Source organism: Heteronotia binoei, chromosome 21 (assembly GCF_032191835.1).
Source record: "Heteronotia binoei isolate CCM8104 ecotype False Entrance Well chromosome 21, APGP_CSIRO_Hbin_v1, whole genome shotgun sequence".
Lineage (NCBI taxonomy): Eukaryota > Metazoa > Chordata > Lepidosauria > Squamata > Gekkonidae > Heteronotia > Heteronotia binoei.
In genome coordinates this window covers 75,982,483-75,995,765 of record NC_083243.1, presented here as the reverse complement: position 1 = coordinate 75,995,765, position 13,283 = coordinate 75,982,483, and the positions used below count along the sequence as shown (strand labels likewise).

General features: G+C 42.2%; 1 long non-coding RNA gene across 1 annotated transcript; it reads right to left on the bottom strand.

Annotated features, from left to right (window-relative positions):
* Positions 1–359: 359 nt before the first annotated feature.
* LOC132590094 (uncharacterized) lies at positions 360–8,051 on the bottom strand. Its single transcript, XR_009556642.1, has 3 exons — positions 7,954–8,051; positions 5,625–5,790; positions 360–442 (listed from the first exon to the last, which is right to left on the bottom strand). It is a non-coding gene; the product is annotated as an uncharacterized LOC132590094 (long non-coding RNA).
* Positions 8,052–13,283: the final 5,232 nt, after the last annotated feature.

The following is a 13,283-nucleotide window of genomic DNA, read 5'->3' as shown; positions in this document are numbered from 1 at the left end:
GCTATGAATGCTAAAGCAAATACCTTTTTATTCATGGAATAGTCATAAAACTTCTTTTGAAGTAAAAATTCAGCTGACAATCAAGTTCAGTTGTCTGGTTTTCCCTAAAGATTTCTGTATGTCAAAGACACTGGTTGCAGAGAACTTTCTGTCCCAAAGATGCATTGTTAGGGTTCTTATTTAAGAATCCCATTGTAATAATTACCATTACAATCTTTGCTTTAGAAATATACCCCACTAATTATTGCTAGAGTTGTGCATTGGAACTTTACCAGTTGTGGTACTACTTAAACCTCACTCCTTTAGTAAATATCAGGAATAACACCTGAACAAAAATATTTTTCAACACTCAGGACAAGGGAAAAAACCCTCCAGTTTTGATAGTTTATCTGGTGACTGGCTGTTTAGTTGTGATTTTCTGGGCACCAGGAGGTAGGAGGTGCTGCAGCAACAAAGGGAGAGAGTGACTCAACATCAGCAGCATGCATTCAACTGGAACACTAGGAACAGGATTGTCCCAACTGGCATTGTTGTACTCTGCATTCCTACTGTCTGCCTGTCATGACCCCATATCACTGCTTGCAGGGTTTTTTTTTTCTTCTGATGCTATTATGATGATGGGTTCTCACTACTTTGTTGCTAGCTACAGATCTATTCCATACCACTACTTGGGCATATTCCATTGCATACATTAGGCAAGCTGGGGAAAAGCTTTGGTTGTTCCTACTGGCACACAAAAAACAAAATAGAATCATGGATATAAGGCAAAGCATATGAAGAAAAATTCCATGAAAGTAACTAAACTATGAACAATCAAAATTAATATAAATTTATTGTAAGTATTAAAGCTAATATCTTATGAAAAATTCTCATGCTATCACAAAAGTATTTAAGCGCTCATTAAAGAACTATATCTATAATTTATATCCTCAAAACGCTCATTGAGTCATAGACAGTATATCATAATGGAACATAAAGGTCCCTATGCATAAAATACCAAATATGCACTGTTTTTATAAGACACAGTTCAATTAGGATTCCTTTAAATGAAAGCTATTAGGCTTCACAGATCACATTATAAGTTAGAGGTCTATAGAATGTTTGAACAGCCTTCAGCCTATATAGCCTTTAGCTCCATGTTTTAGTCTTCAGTCTGCAGTTTGCTTTGAATTTCAGCCTAGCCTTTACAGTTTTAGCCTTCAACCTGCAGCTTTAAACTTCAACCTGCTTTGGACTTTACAGTCAGCAAAGCTCAGGGACCCATCTCAAATGCGAGATTGGTCCCTGAACTTTGCTGAATGTGACAATTCTTTGATTCTCCATTATGTTCCATTCTGTTATACTGTTGTGTATTATTTATGTTCCATTATGATATACAGCCCTCTCATGGATTGCTGCCTTGACGTGGTGAGAGGGCTTGCACAGTTCAGTGAGGCTGTGGGCTATGCCATGCAGGGCCATCCAAGATGGACAGGGCACAGCTGAGAACCCAGACTAAATGTGATCCACTGGAGAAGGAAATGGCAACCCACTCCAGTATCCTTGCCAAGAAAACCCCATGGACAGTAAAAAAAAGGCTAAAAGATATGGCGCTGGAAGATGAGCCCCTCAGTTCAGAAGGTCCCCAATATGCTACTGGGGAAGAGCGGAGGGCAAGTCCAAGTAACCACAGAAAGAGTGAAGTGGCTGGGCCAAAGCCGAAAGGACATTCAGCTGTGGATGTGTCTGATGGTGAAAGCAAAGTCCAGTGCTGCAAAGAGCAAAACTGCACTGGAATGTGGAATGTAAGATCTATGAATCAAGGTAAGCTGGATGTAGTCAAACAAGAGATGGCAAGGTTGAACATCGACATCTTGGGAATCAGTGAACTAAAATGGACGGGAATGGGTGAATTTAACTCAGCGGATCACTACATTACTGTGGGCAAGAGTCCCACAGAAGAAATGGTGTGGCCTTTATAGTTAACAAGAAAGTGAGGAAGGCAGTAATGGGGTACAATCTCAAAAATGACAGAATGATCTCGGTCCGTATCCAAGGCAAATCATTCAATATCACAGTAATCCAAGTCTAAGCCCCAAACACTGATGCAGAAGAGGCTGAAGTGGACCAGTTCTATGAAGATCTACAACACCTGATAGAATTAACACCAAAAAAAGATGTCCTCCTCATAATAGGGGACTGGAATGCCAAAGTAAGAAGTCAAAAGGTGACCGGAACAACTGACAGGTTTGGCCTTGGAGAACAAAACGAAGCTGAGCAAAGGCTAATAGAGTTTTGTAAAGAGAACAAACTGGTCATAGTGAACACCCTCTTACAACAACCTAAAAGACAACTCTGCACATGGACATCACCTGATGGGCAACACAGAAATCAGATTGATTATATACTCTGCAGTCAAAGATGGAGAGGCTTCCTATAGTCAGCAAAAACAAGACCTGGAGCTGACTGCAGCTCAGATCATGAGCTACTCATTACAAAATTCAGGCTTAAACTGAATAAAACTGGGGAAGCCATTAGGCCATTCAGGTTTGACCTTGATCAATTCCCTTAAGAATATACAGTGGAGGTGAAGAATAGGTTTAAAGAACTAGAGTTGACAGAGTGCCGGAAGAACTATGGACGGAGGTTCATGACATTGTACAGAAGGCAGCAATCAGCACCATTCCAAAGAAAAAGAAATGCAAGAAAGCAAAGTGGCTGTCTGATGAGGCTTTACAAATAGCTGAGGAAAGAAGGAAAGTGAAAGGCAAAGGTGAAAAGGAAAAATTCAGCCAACTGAATGCAGATTTCCAGAGAACAGCAAGGAGAGATAAGGAGGCCTTCCTGACGGGACCATGCAAAGCAATAGAGGAAAATAACAGAATGGGAAGGACAAGAGATCTCTTCAAGGAAATTGGAGAAATCAAGGGAACATTTCATGCAAAGATTACCATGTTAAAGGACAAAAACGGTAGGCACCTAACAGAAGCAGAAGAGATCAGGAAGAGGTGGCAAGAATACACAGGAGAATTATACAAGAAGGATCTCAATGTCCTTGACAACCATGGCAGTGAAATCGCTGACCTCAAGCCAGACACCCTGCAGTGTGAAGTCAAATGGGCCTTAGAAAGCATTACTAACAACAAAGCGAGCAGAGATGACGGTATCCCAGTTGAGCTATTCAAAGTCCTAAAAGATGATGCTGTTAAAGTGATGCACACATTATGTCAACAAATTTGGAAAATGCAACAGTGGCCATAGGATTGGAAAAGGTTGGTTTATATTCCAATCCCAAAAAAGAGTAATGCCAAGGAATGTTCAAACTATTGCACCATTTCACATGCCAACAAGGTCACGTTAAAGATCCTACAAGCTAGGCTTCAGCAGTATGTAGATCAGGAACTACCAAGCTGAGTTTCAGAGAGGTAGAGAAACTAGAGATCAAATTGCCCACTGGGTTATGGAGAAAGCATGGGAGTATCAGAAAAACTTCTATTTCTGTTTCATTGACTACGCTAAAGCCTTTGATTGTGTGGATCACAACAAACTCTGGCAAGTCCTTAAAGAGAAACCTGTATAAGGGTCAACAAGCAACTGTCAAAATGGGATATGGAACAACTGATTGGTTTAGAATAGGAAAAGGAGTTTGACAAGGATGCCTATTGTCACCCGGTTTATTTAATTTATATGCAGAGTACTTAATGCGGAATGCTGGCCTGGATGAAGCACAAACCGGAATTAAGATTGCCAGGAAAAGCATCAATAACCTCAGATATGCAGGTGATACCACTCTAATGGCAGAAAGTGAGGAGGACCTAAAGAACCTCTTGTTGAGGGTGAAAGAGGAGAGCACAAAAGTAGGCTTGAAACTCAATATAAAAACAACTAAGATCATGGCATCCGGCCCCATCACTCCTCGGCAAATAGAAGGGGAAGACATGGAATTAGTGACAGACTTCACATTTCTGGGATCCAAGATCACAGCAGATGGTGATGGTAATCATGAAATTAAAAGACAGTTGCTCCTTGGGAGGACAGCTATGGTGAACCTGGGCAGTATAATAAAAAGTAGAGACATCACCCTGCCAACAAAAGTCCGTATAGTCAAAGCGATGGTATTCCCGTAGTAATGTATGGCTGTGAGAGCTGGACCATAAGGAAGGCCGAGCGCAGAAGAATAGATGCTTCTGAGCTGTGGTGCTGGAGAAAACTCTTGAGAGTTCCTTGGACTGCAAGAAGATCAAATCAGTCAGTCCTAAGGGAAATCAACCCTGACTATTCCATGGAAGGTCAGATGCTGAAGCTGAAGGTCAAATACTTTGGCCACCAAATGAGAAGGGAGCACTCACTGGAGAAGATCCTGATGCTGGGAAAGACAGAAGGCAAAAGAAGAAGGGGATGGCAAAAGATGAGATGGCTGGACAGTGTTGCTGATGTAACAAACATGAACTTGAGCAGACTTCGCAGGATGGTGGAAGACAGGAGTGCCTGACGTGACTTTATCCATGGGGTTGCAAAGAGTTGGACTTGACTGTGCGATTGAACAACAAAAATGATATACTGTCTATGACTCAATGCGAGTTTTTAGGATATAAATTATACAGTTCTTTAATAAGTACTTAGGTATTTTTGTGGTAACATTTGAGAGTTTTTCATAATATGTTAGGTTTAATAATTATAATACTTTTATATTAATTTTATTGTTCATAGTTTAGTCTGTTTCCACTGGCAAACAGGGCAAATGAAATGGAATAGAACTGCATTCCCCCCCCCCGCCTCCCCCTCCTCCACGATAGGTAGGCTGTGGCAGTCAAGTTGCATTATTGTGGGGGATGGAGGGAAATCTTTTGCTGGTACGGTAAAGACACCAAAGCTGACTTACTCCCGTCTGTCTGTCTATCTATCGGCAGTGCCAGCCAGACAAAATGCCCCCAGGGAGACAGAACGGAATACTGTGATTATATCATTTGGTAGGAAAGACTGCAGAGGTGATGGAGGGAACAAAGGCTCATGCATTATACTTCCTTGGTAGGCAACCTGGTTGCCCTTCAAACACATGGAAGGTATCTAATATCTGATTGATCAGTCTATCATCTGTCTAATATACACTGTAGTATCAATGAACTTTTTGAGATAGAAGTTAACAGTGAGACAGAGGCTAACAATGGACTTTAATAGACTAAAAAGGGTGTAACTATACTTAGAGTGACACTATAAGCCCTGTCCCATCCATTTAGTAAAACCATACAGATGCCTACTACACCAGTATGGTCAAAAGATCAGCAGTAAAGAAATGGTCAGCTAATATGTCTCTTCATATGACAAAATTTGTGATTTAGTACTCTTACAGGCAGTACTAAGCATCCTTACTCTTAATCCTTTACAAATTGTCCCCCCTCTATTAGCTCCTGTAAGTGAAAAAAGACAAATAACCTCTCCTCTACACATAAGTGTTCTATTTATCATTAATAACATTTTTGCACATATAGATGATACTTCAATAACTGAAACAACTCTTGGTTTTCACTCCAGGGGAGAGCTGAATGTGCTGTGGTCTGTATACTGGAGGAATGCATAGGGGAAAATGGCATGACATCATAATCCCCTCTGTGACACCACAGTCTGAGAAGAATGCTATTTGTTACTTAGCAACACCAGCAACAGATAATCCATCACAGTTCTAGAAGAAAGCTATGACGGGAAGGAATGTTGAAAGCTCCTTCTTTGTCAGTGGCCTGGGAGTCACTCTGCTGTCATATCTATTGCAGTCAATGGTATTCAGCCTTCTGCTGGCCTGCCTTTAAGTATCTTCTGCATAAAGACATAAAGCATGGAAACAAATTCCTTACTAGCACAGAGACATGTTGATTCATAGTAGACAGTAATCTGGTTCTAAATTTTATTGATACTGTGAAATATTAAACAAGTCTAAATTAACATATACACATGAGGCATGCCAGGTTAATGAACATGGATATAGTAGTCTGGTTGCTGAGCAAAATTTTAAAGGATGGACAGTAACAGCTTGCGTCAGTGGATGTAAGCTTCCCCCCCCCCCACCTCCCTGGAACTAACTGCATTAATATTTAACTCTTTTTTTAAAAGTTTTTACATGTTTTGAGCTGTCCCCTTCTTCAGAGGAACTTAATATCTTGGCTGCTTTATGAAAATTATTTTAAGACTGAATACTTAGATAGCTTTCCAGCCACTTCATTCACATAAACAGGAAGAATACTTCAGTCAACCAAATTCTTCTGAAGCCTCTTTTTTTCTGTGTCTTCTGTTAACCAAAGTGCACCCTGGCCAGTATGGGAGGTGTAACATACTTCAGACACAATCTTTTTTCAGTAGACAGTTTATATGTTTCTTATCAAATGCTCAGTAAGATATGAGAAATCAAATCAGGGGCAAACTTTATAAAATACCTTTGAGAACAGTATGGAAACTCTTTTTTTCTTTCCAGTGCTACCTGTATGCAACTCACAGATAAATTCCCTGTAAAGTCTCTTCAGGAGTGCATGTTTTGACTTTTGTTTAGTCTCCTGATGAATAAGAAGCAACAGCAGATGAGCTCTTGTGAAACAAGAATCTTGCTCTTCATGCCAAGACATTAGCAAATAAAGAGAAAAATGTCCCATGGTGGACATATATATACTAAGTACTAGAAGAACTGATCTTTAATAGGATGTTGTTCCTAGGGTTTTATTTTCTTCTCAAAATGTGCCACTTGAGCTTTCAGACTAAGCTTGATTGGATAGGTTTTGTTTGGGCCTGTGAGGAGCTCCAGGCATGCTGTGATAACCTGATTTTATCATTTAGTTGCTAGAGGGGCCAAATAGTTATCTAATATGGTTACAAAATAATGTTGGAGCACAGGCCTCTGGTCCTGTATCAGCTGATCTACACACCTATTTCCATAACTTGTATTACAGAAATCTGGAAGGTGCAGCCAAAAGATTATTCCCTTCTTGCACATCATCTGTCATATCTAGGGTTGCCAGGTCCTACCTGGCTGCTGGCAGGGGGACTTCCCTCTAGCATTTTGTTATGGAGCAATAGAGTTTTATATCAAAATGCTATAGCCCCAGATGTGAAGTGCCCAGTGTGATTACATCACTTTCTGGTGATGTCATCACATCGGGCACTGTCAGAACTCTTTGGAGGCAGGGCTCCCCCACTAGCCAATCCTGTCCCAGCAGGTTGGAGGCCCCGAGACTGGGGAAAACCCCACCCCAGGGGGAGGTTGGGAACCCTAGTCATATCAACCCATCATTCCTTCAAGAACCTCATGGCAGTATACATGGCTCTCCTCTTTCATTACTTCCTCATAACAATTCAATGAGGAAGGTTAAAAGAGAGAATAATTGTGGCCCATGGTCATCTATTGAGCTTCATAGCAGAGCAGGAGTGTCATGAGCCCTGACGAGGAGGAGCTGGAAGGGTTAACAGACATGGAAGAGTTGCCAGCCAGTTCCTCAGCTGAACAACCAGAAGCTGGCCCATCAATCACTCTCCAGGCACCAGTGTCAGCTGTTGATCAATCTCCTCCAAGCTCTCCTCCTCTCATCTCAAAAGTTCGAAACAGGCTCTGGAAAGAACTTTCAGAGTGAAGACATGAGGCACGCCGATGCTTCAGGTCTCTCAGCCCTGAGTTCTAGCAGAGTCACTGCCACCCAGGGAGCAGGCTGACTGAGACTCCCATATAGCTCCCACCCAGGACCTGGTAACCTTGTGGAAGCAACAAGTCTATTCTTTGGCTTGCATCCACACTCCTTCCTGATCCTGACCCGCTTGATTTCCTTGGCACCCTGACTTTTTGGCTTTTGGACATTGACTTCTGATCCGGTTTGTGATTCTGCATTGGTGACTTGGCTCCTGCTTGACTTCCTGGACTTTGACCTTGGACTGGCTTTGGACTCCTGCCTGCACCCTGAGAATGTGACAAGGAACTTGAACCAAGTTCTAATGTTCTACCTCTTTTTCCTGGTTCATGAATCATTTACTGTACCACACATTCACTTATGGGCCTCTTTTATCCTTGTGACATGCTGTTCAAAGGGATATGTGTGTAGTAAGGCCACTTTCACAGACATGTTGAACAAAAAGAGACATATAATTATTAACATCTTTCAAAACATTTAAACATTCATATATGTAGGAGTTGGTAGCAGAATCACATATGAAATATTTCATCACAAATGTATGAACACTTCTTTAGGAAAAATCTAATTATTACACCCTTTTCTCCACTCACAGAGTGTGCCTACCACCCTCTACAACCTTTCTTGCCTAGGTTTTGGGCTACAGATAAAAGAGGCCTTGGTTCGCCCCCTCTTGAAAAAAAGTACAGCAGATCCAGCCGAATTGGCAAATTACCGGCCGGTCTCGATTTTACCGTTTTTAGGTAAAATCATAGAGAGGGCAGTGGCATTGCAGTTACAGGGTTTTCTGGATGACGCTTCCATCTTAGACCCTTGCCAGTCCGGCTTTTGCCCGGGTCATGGGATGGAGACAGTGCTGGTCGCCTTGGTGGATGACCTCCAGCGGCATCTGGATCGGGGCGGTGTGGCGGTGCTGATGCTGTTAGACCTGTCGGCCGCGTTTGACACGGTTGACCATCAGCTACTGACCCGCCGCCTCACCGATGTTGGGGTTAGGGGGTTGGCCTTACAATGGCTTTCCTCCTTCCTTGAGGATCGGGGACAAAGGGTGGCAATCGGGGGAGAGCTCTCCCAGAGGCACACACTACATTGTGGGGTGCCTCAGGGAGCAGTTCTCTCGTCGATGCTATTTAATATCTATATGCGCCCCCTTGCCCAGATTGCCAGGAGGTACGGGCTTGGGTGTTACCAGTATGCAGACGACACCCAGCTCTATCTGCTAATGGAAGGCCGACCTGACTGCGCCCCAAAGAACTTGGACCCGGCACTGCAGGCCGTGGCAACTTGGTTAAGGCTGAGCGGGCTGAAATTGAATCCGGCGAAGACAGAGGTCCTTTGCCTAGGTCGGGGCGCTTTAGGAGGGGAAATATCTCTTCCGGTCTTTGATGGGGCGCCACTGAAAGCGGCGCACCGGGTTAGAAGCCTGGGAGTTCTACTGGAGCCTTCATTATCAATGGAGGCCCAGATAGCAGCAGCTGCCAAGTCAGCCTTTTTTCATCTGAGGCAGGCAAGGCAGTTGGCCCCCTTCCTGGAGCGTCGGGACCTGGCAACAGTGATCCACGCAACGGTCACCTCGAGACTGGATTACTGTAATGCCCTCTACATGGGGCTGCCTTTGTGCCGAACCCGGAAGCTGCAGCTAGTGCAGAACGCGGCTGCCAGACTGTTGCTGGGGCTCCCAAAGCGGGAGCACATACAGCCGGGGCTGCGTGAACTGCACTGGCTGCCAGTTGTATACCGGATTCGCTACAAAGTGCTGGTAATTACCTTTAAAGCCCTATATGGCCGAGGACCTGCCTACCTTAGGGACCACCTCTCCCCGTACGAACCCCAGAGAGCACTGAGGTCAGCAGGGAAGAACCTGCTGACTATCCCCGGGCCAAAGGAGGTAAGACTCCAAAGTACCCGTACTCGGGCCTTCTCAGTTCTGGCCCCACAGCTGTGGAATCAGCTCCCAGAGGAAATGCGGGCCCTGCGGGACATTGAACAATTCCGCAGGGCCTGCAAAACCACTCTGTTCCCAATGGCCTTCACCAGCTGATACTACTAAATTGCCAACTAAACTTACTGATGGAATAGCACTAAATGTATTAATGTTTTTAGAATTTTAAGGATCTAATTAACTGTTTTTAAATGTTATTTATTATACAATGTATGTATCGCATTTTATGCTGTTAGCCGCCCTGAGCCGCTTGGTCGGGGAGGGAGGGATACAAATAAAAAGTATCTATCTATCTATCTATCTATCTATCTATCTATCTATCTATCTATCTATCTATCTATCTATCTATCTATCTATCTATCTATCTATCTATCTATCTATCCATCCATCCATCCATCCATCCATCCATCCATCCATCCATCCATCCATCGGTAGGGAGGACGTCAAATTTGTTACCCTTCTTGTCTTTTAAAATACAGAGAGAGCCTTCACCCTCAGGTCCTCTCTTTCACTTACAGACACATCCACAGACAGCCCAGCAACCCTTTAATAACAAGTTTTGCAATCCAGCTCTCTTTAATAACAAGGGGCTGGGGCTCAAACACCGTTCCGGCCATATGCTGCCACCATCCTAAATATATAAAGAGACTGAGATATCAAATTGTGTGTGTACTTCTTTGCCTTAGACACACTGCTCATATGATTAAACAAAACAAGAAGTTAACTTTTACATATGATATTAACATAGCATGGAAGAAAGTACAGTATAAGTAACAATGCTTCACTTACACTGAACTTTTGAACTGAGGTTGTATTCCTACAACTGGGATCCTTTAGTTACAAATTGACTATTTTCAGTCCAGTCTAAGCAGCTCTTCTGCACAGTTTCACTCAGTCAAACATCCTCCTTTCCTCCCTCAATTGCCCAGCTGCTAACTCTCAACTGCTATGTTTAACTGCTGTTTTTCAAATTATTCTTCCAACATTGTTGGCTATCACTGGATGCTCTTAGGTAGAGGTGGAACTTACCTCGCCATCACACTGATCTTCTCACTGGCAAGGCTAGGAGGACACCCTTGCGTTTTGGAAATAGGCTGCTGAGAATCTTGGGATTAAATTTACAGTATGACACTTTACTTAGTGTCTAATGCATGAAGTAAAGCAGAGCTAGAGTTGAATTAAATTGCACAAGGCTTCTTTCACACACTCACGCTTAGCCACAAGGGATCTAATTTTTGGTGATGCAATTGCAAGTTCCAAATACATCTATACAGTGGATCACTTTCCCACCCAATCAGCACCCTCTTGGTGGGTTGCCAAGCCAATCAGGTGTAACAAACCTATGCAATTAGACCTATCCATATGCCTACAATATTCACAAACATACTACAACCCATTGAGACAAGACCATAGGGAATGAGCTGCCACATACCTAGATTTGTGCATGCCCATGTTAAACCAAGTTATTAATGTAACTAATGGAATGTAAGTTATTTTATGTTAACAAGGAGGTCTTTTTAGATGGCATAAAATTATTACTTCCCCCCAAATTTATAGGCTTGCTATATGAATCATTTTCAAGAATTTATTTATATACTAGTCAATTTTCTGCCATTCTGGGCTCAGATTAAGGTGTTGGTTTTAAAATTAAAGATATTCAAATTTGGGACGTATATATATCTCCCTCACATATGCCCCCTTACTAATACTTCATTTAAGTGCACTGTGCAAACTTTGCATTAAGTCCTATCAGCCACAGCAAGAAGCAATACTTTCCTGGAAGATGGCCCTCTTGATACAACATCCTTCCAGAAGAAGTATCTCAAAGTATGATCTCCCTCCTCCCCCCCATACAATATTTATTTCAGTATTTCAGAGTATGATCCTGATGGCCTTTAGGAAAAGCTGAAAAATACATTTTTTTTTTAAAAAAAAAGAGTGCTTAATGGGAACACAGAATAGGGTGTGCCAAAATTATGATCTGTGTACACTGAACATACACAGGAGGAATGGGTTCATTCCTGGTGGACTAGCTCCATCCCTGTACACATTTAATATTTAAACACACACCCAGGCACATTCAAAAATTATGCTGAACACCTGGAAAGCAGAGCAAGTGGATGTGATTCTGATTCCCTCCCATGCACTCAGGGTATACAGGTGGCAGCTTCTGTAGAGACATAACGGCTCAATGGGGGTGAGGGTGACTTGCTGCTTTTTAAATATTTCACTGGCTTCTTTGTAAAATGTTTATTTTATTTTATAAATCACAAACTCCATCAAAATGTCACTACATGCATGCTTCAAACAAATTTTAAAATACAATATGACCATTGGTGAAAGAAAACACGTTCTGTTCCACAGCCCAAAACATTCTCAACATTGCTCCTTAAAATTGATAATCTTTCTCCTTTACTTCTTAATTTCACTCTATTAATTCTCCTCATATAGATGTATACCACTTTTATAATCATCGCCACAGTGTTACACAATTCAACAGATCTATAGAGCATCCCAGCTCCCTCTGCCAAGAGTGATAAAACAGTTGCCAGTTATCAGAGGAAGGTTTCATTGCTCTTCCATCTTTCAATTGTACTACTTTAGTTAATTCCAGCAATTTTGATAATTGCCAAAGTTTACTTATCCATGTTTTGATATGCAAGCATTTAACAGTGTTCCTGTTGGCAGCAGTCACCAAACTTGTAGCAGTTAACATTCAAATCATTCCTCTATAATTAGATGAGGGATTCTCATGAGAACAATAGCTTGTCCTATTTTATTGGTTAGTATGTTGTATAAAGCCTTCAGTATAAGAAGGCAAAATTATTTTAAATAAATAACTATTGCCAACTAAGAAGAGAAAAGAACTGTACAATGATTCTGAATCATCTTTCTCTCTTCCACTTTATGGTCAGATCCTGATCCTGAGTAAACTAGCTCAGATGGTACATTATGCAGCTGGAGCAACTCCTCTTACCAACAATCTGCCTGATTGTATGCCCTTCTCTCATTGTCATACACCTCTGACTTGTGCGAAAGAGAAAGGGTTTGTGGCGATGGAAACCAATGAACAGGGTCCATACTTTCCACTTGCCTCCTTTTTTGCCTGGAACCTTTTTCACCAGGTAAGGTATGAGTGTGGCCCCTCATCAATACCTTTCCTTCATTTTTGCTTAGGACTTCATGCAGCCATTCTTCAGCACTCCTGCTGGGCCTATGACTTCCTTCCTTCCTGTTTAACACCCCACTACTTCCATGTCCATGCATTGGTGTCTGGATCAATACCTGCCAAATGCATCCACAAAAACAGCAAGCTAATCATGATTATTAAAGATACACAGTGCTTTAATCATTATTCCCAGTCCCCAGAGAACTCTAGAAACTGTTGCTGTATGTGTGTGAGAGAATACAAGTCTCAGCACTCTCACCACACAGCAAGAATACTTCAGGTGAAACTAAAATAGTCCTGATGTTATAAAGCCTGATAAGTGCACAGTCTAGATAAACCACAAGGTGGTATTTCCCTAACTGGAGTCACGAATTCTCTAAGTTCTTGTCACATCAGACTTGTGGGGAAATGGGCACATACTAAGAGACTTATGTTCCTGAAAAGTGCCTTAAGTGGCCTGTGTCCAATCAAAGAGTATCACTGCTGGCCAAGAACCGGAAAGGTCTGACTAGCATCAGGTGTCTGTAAAAAT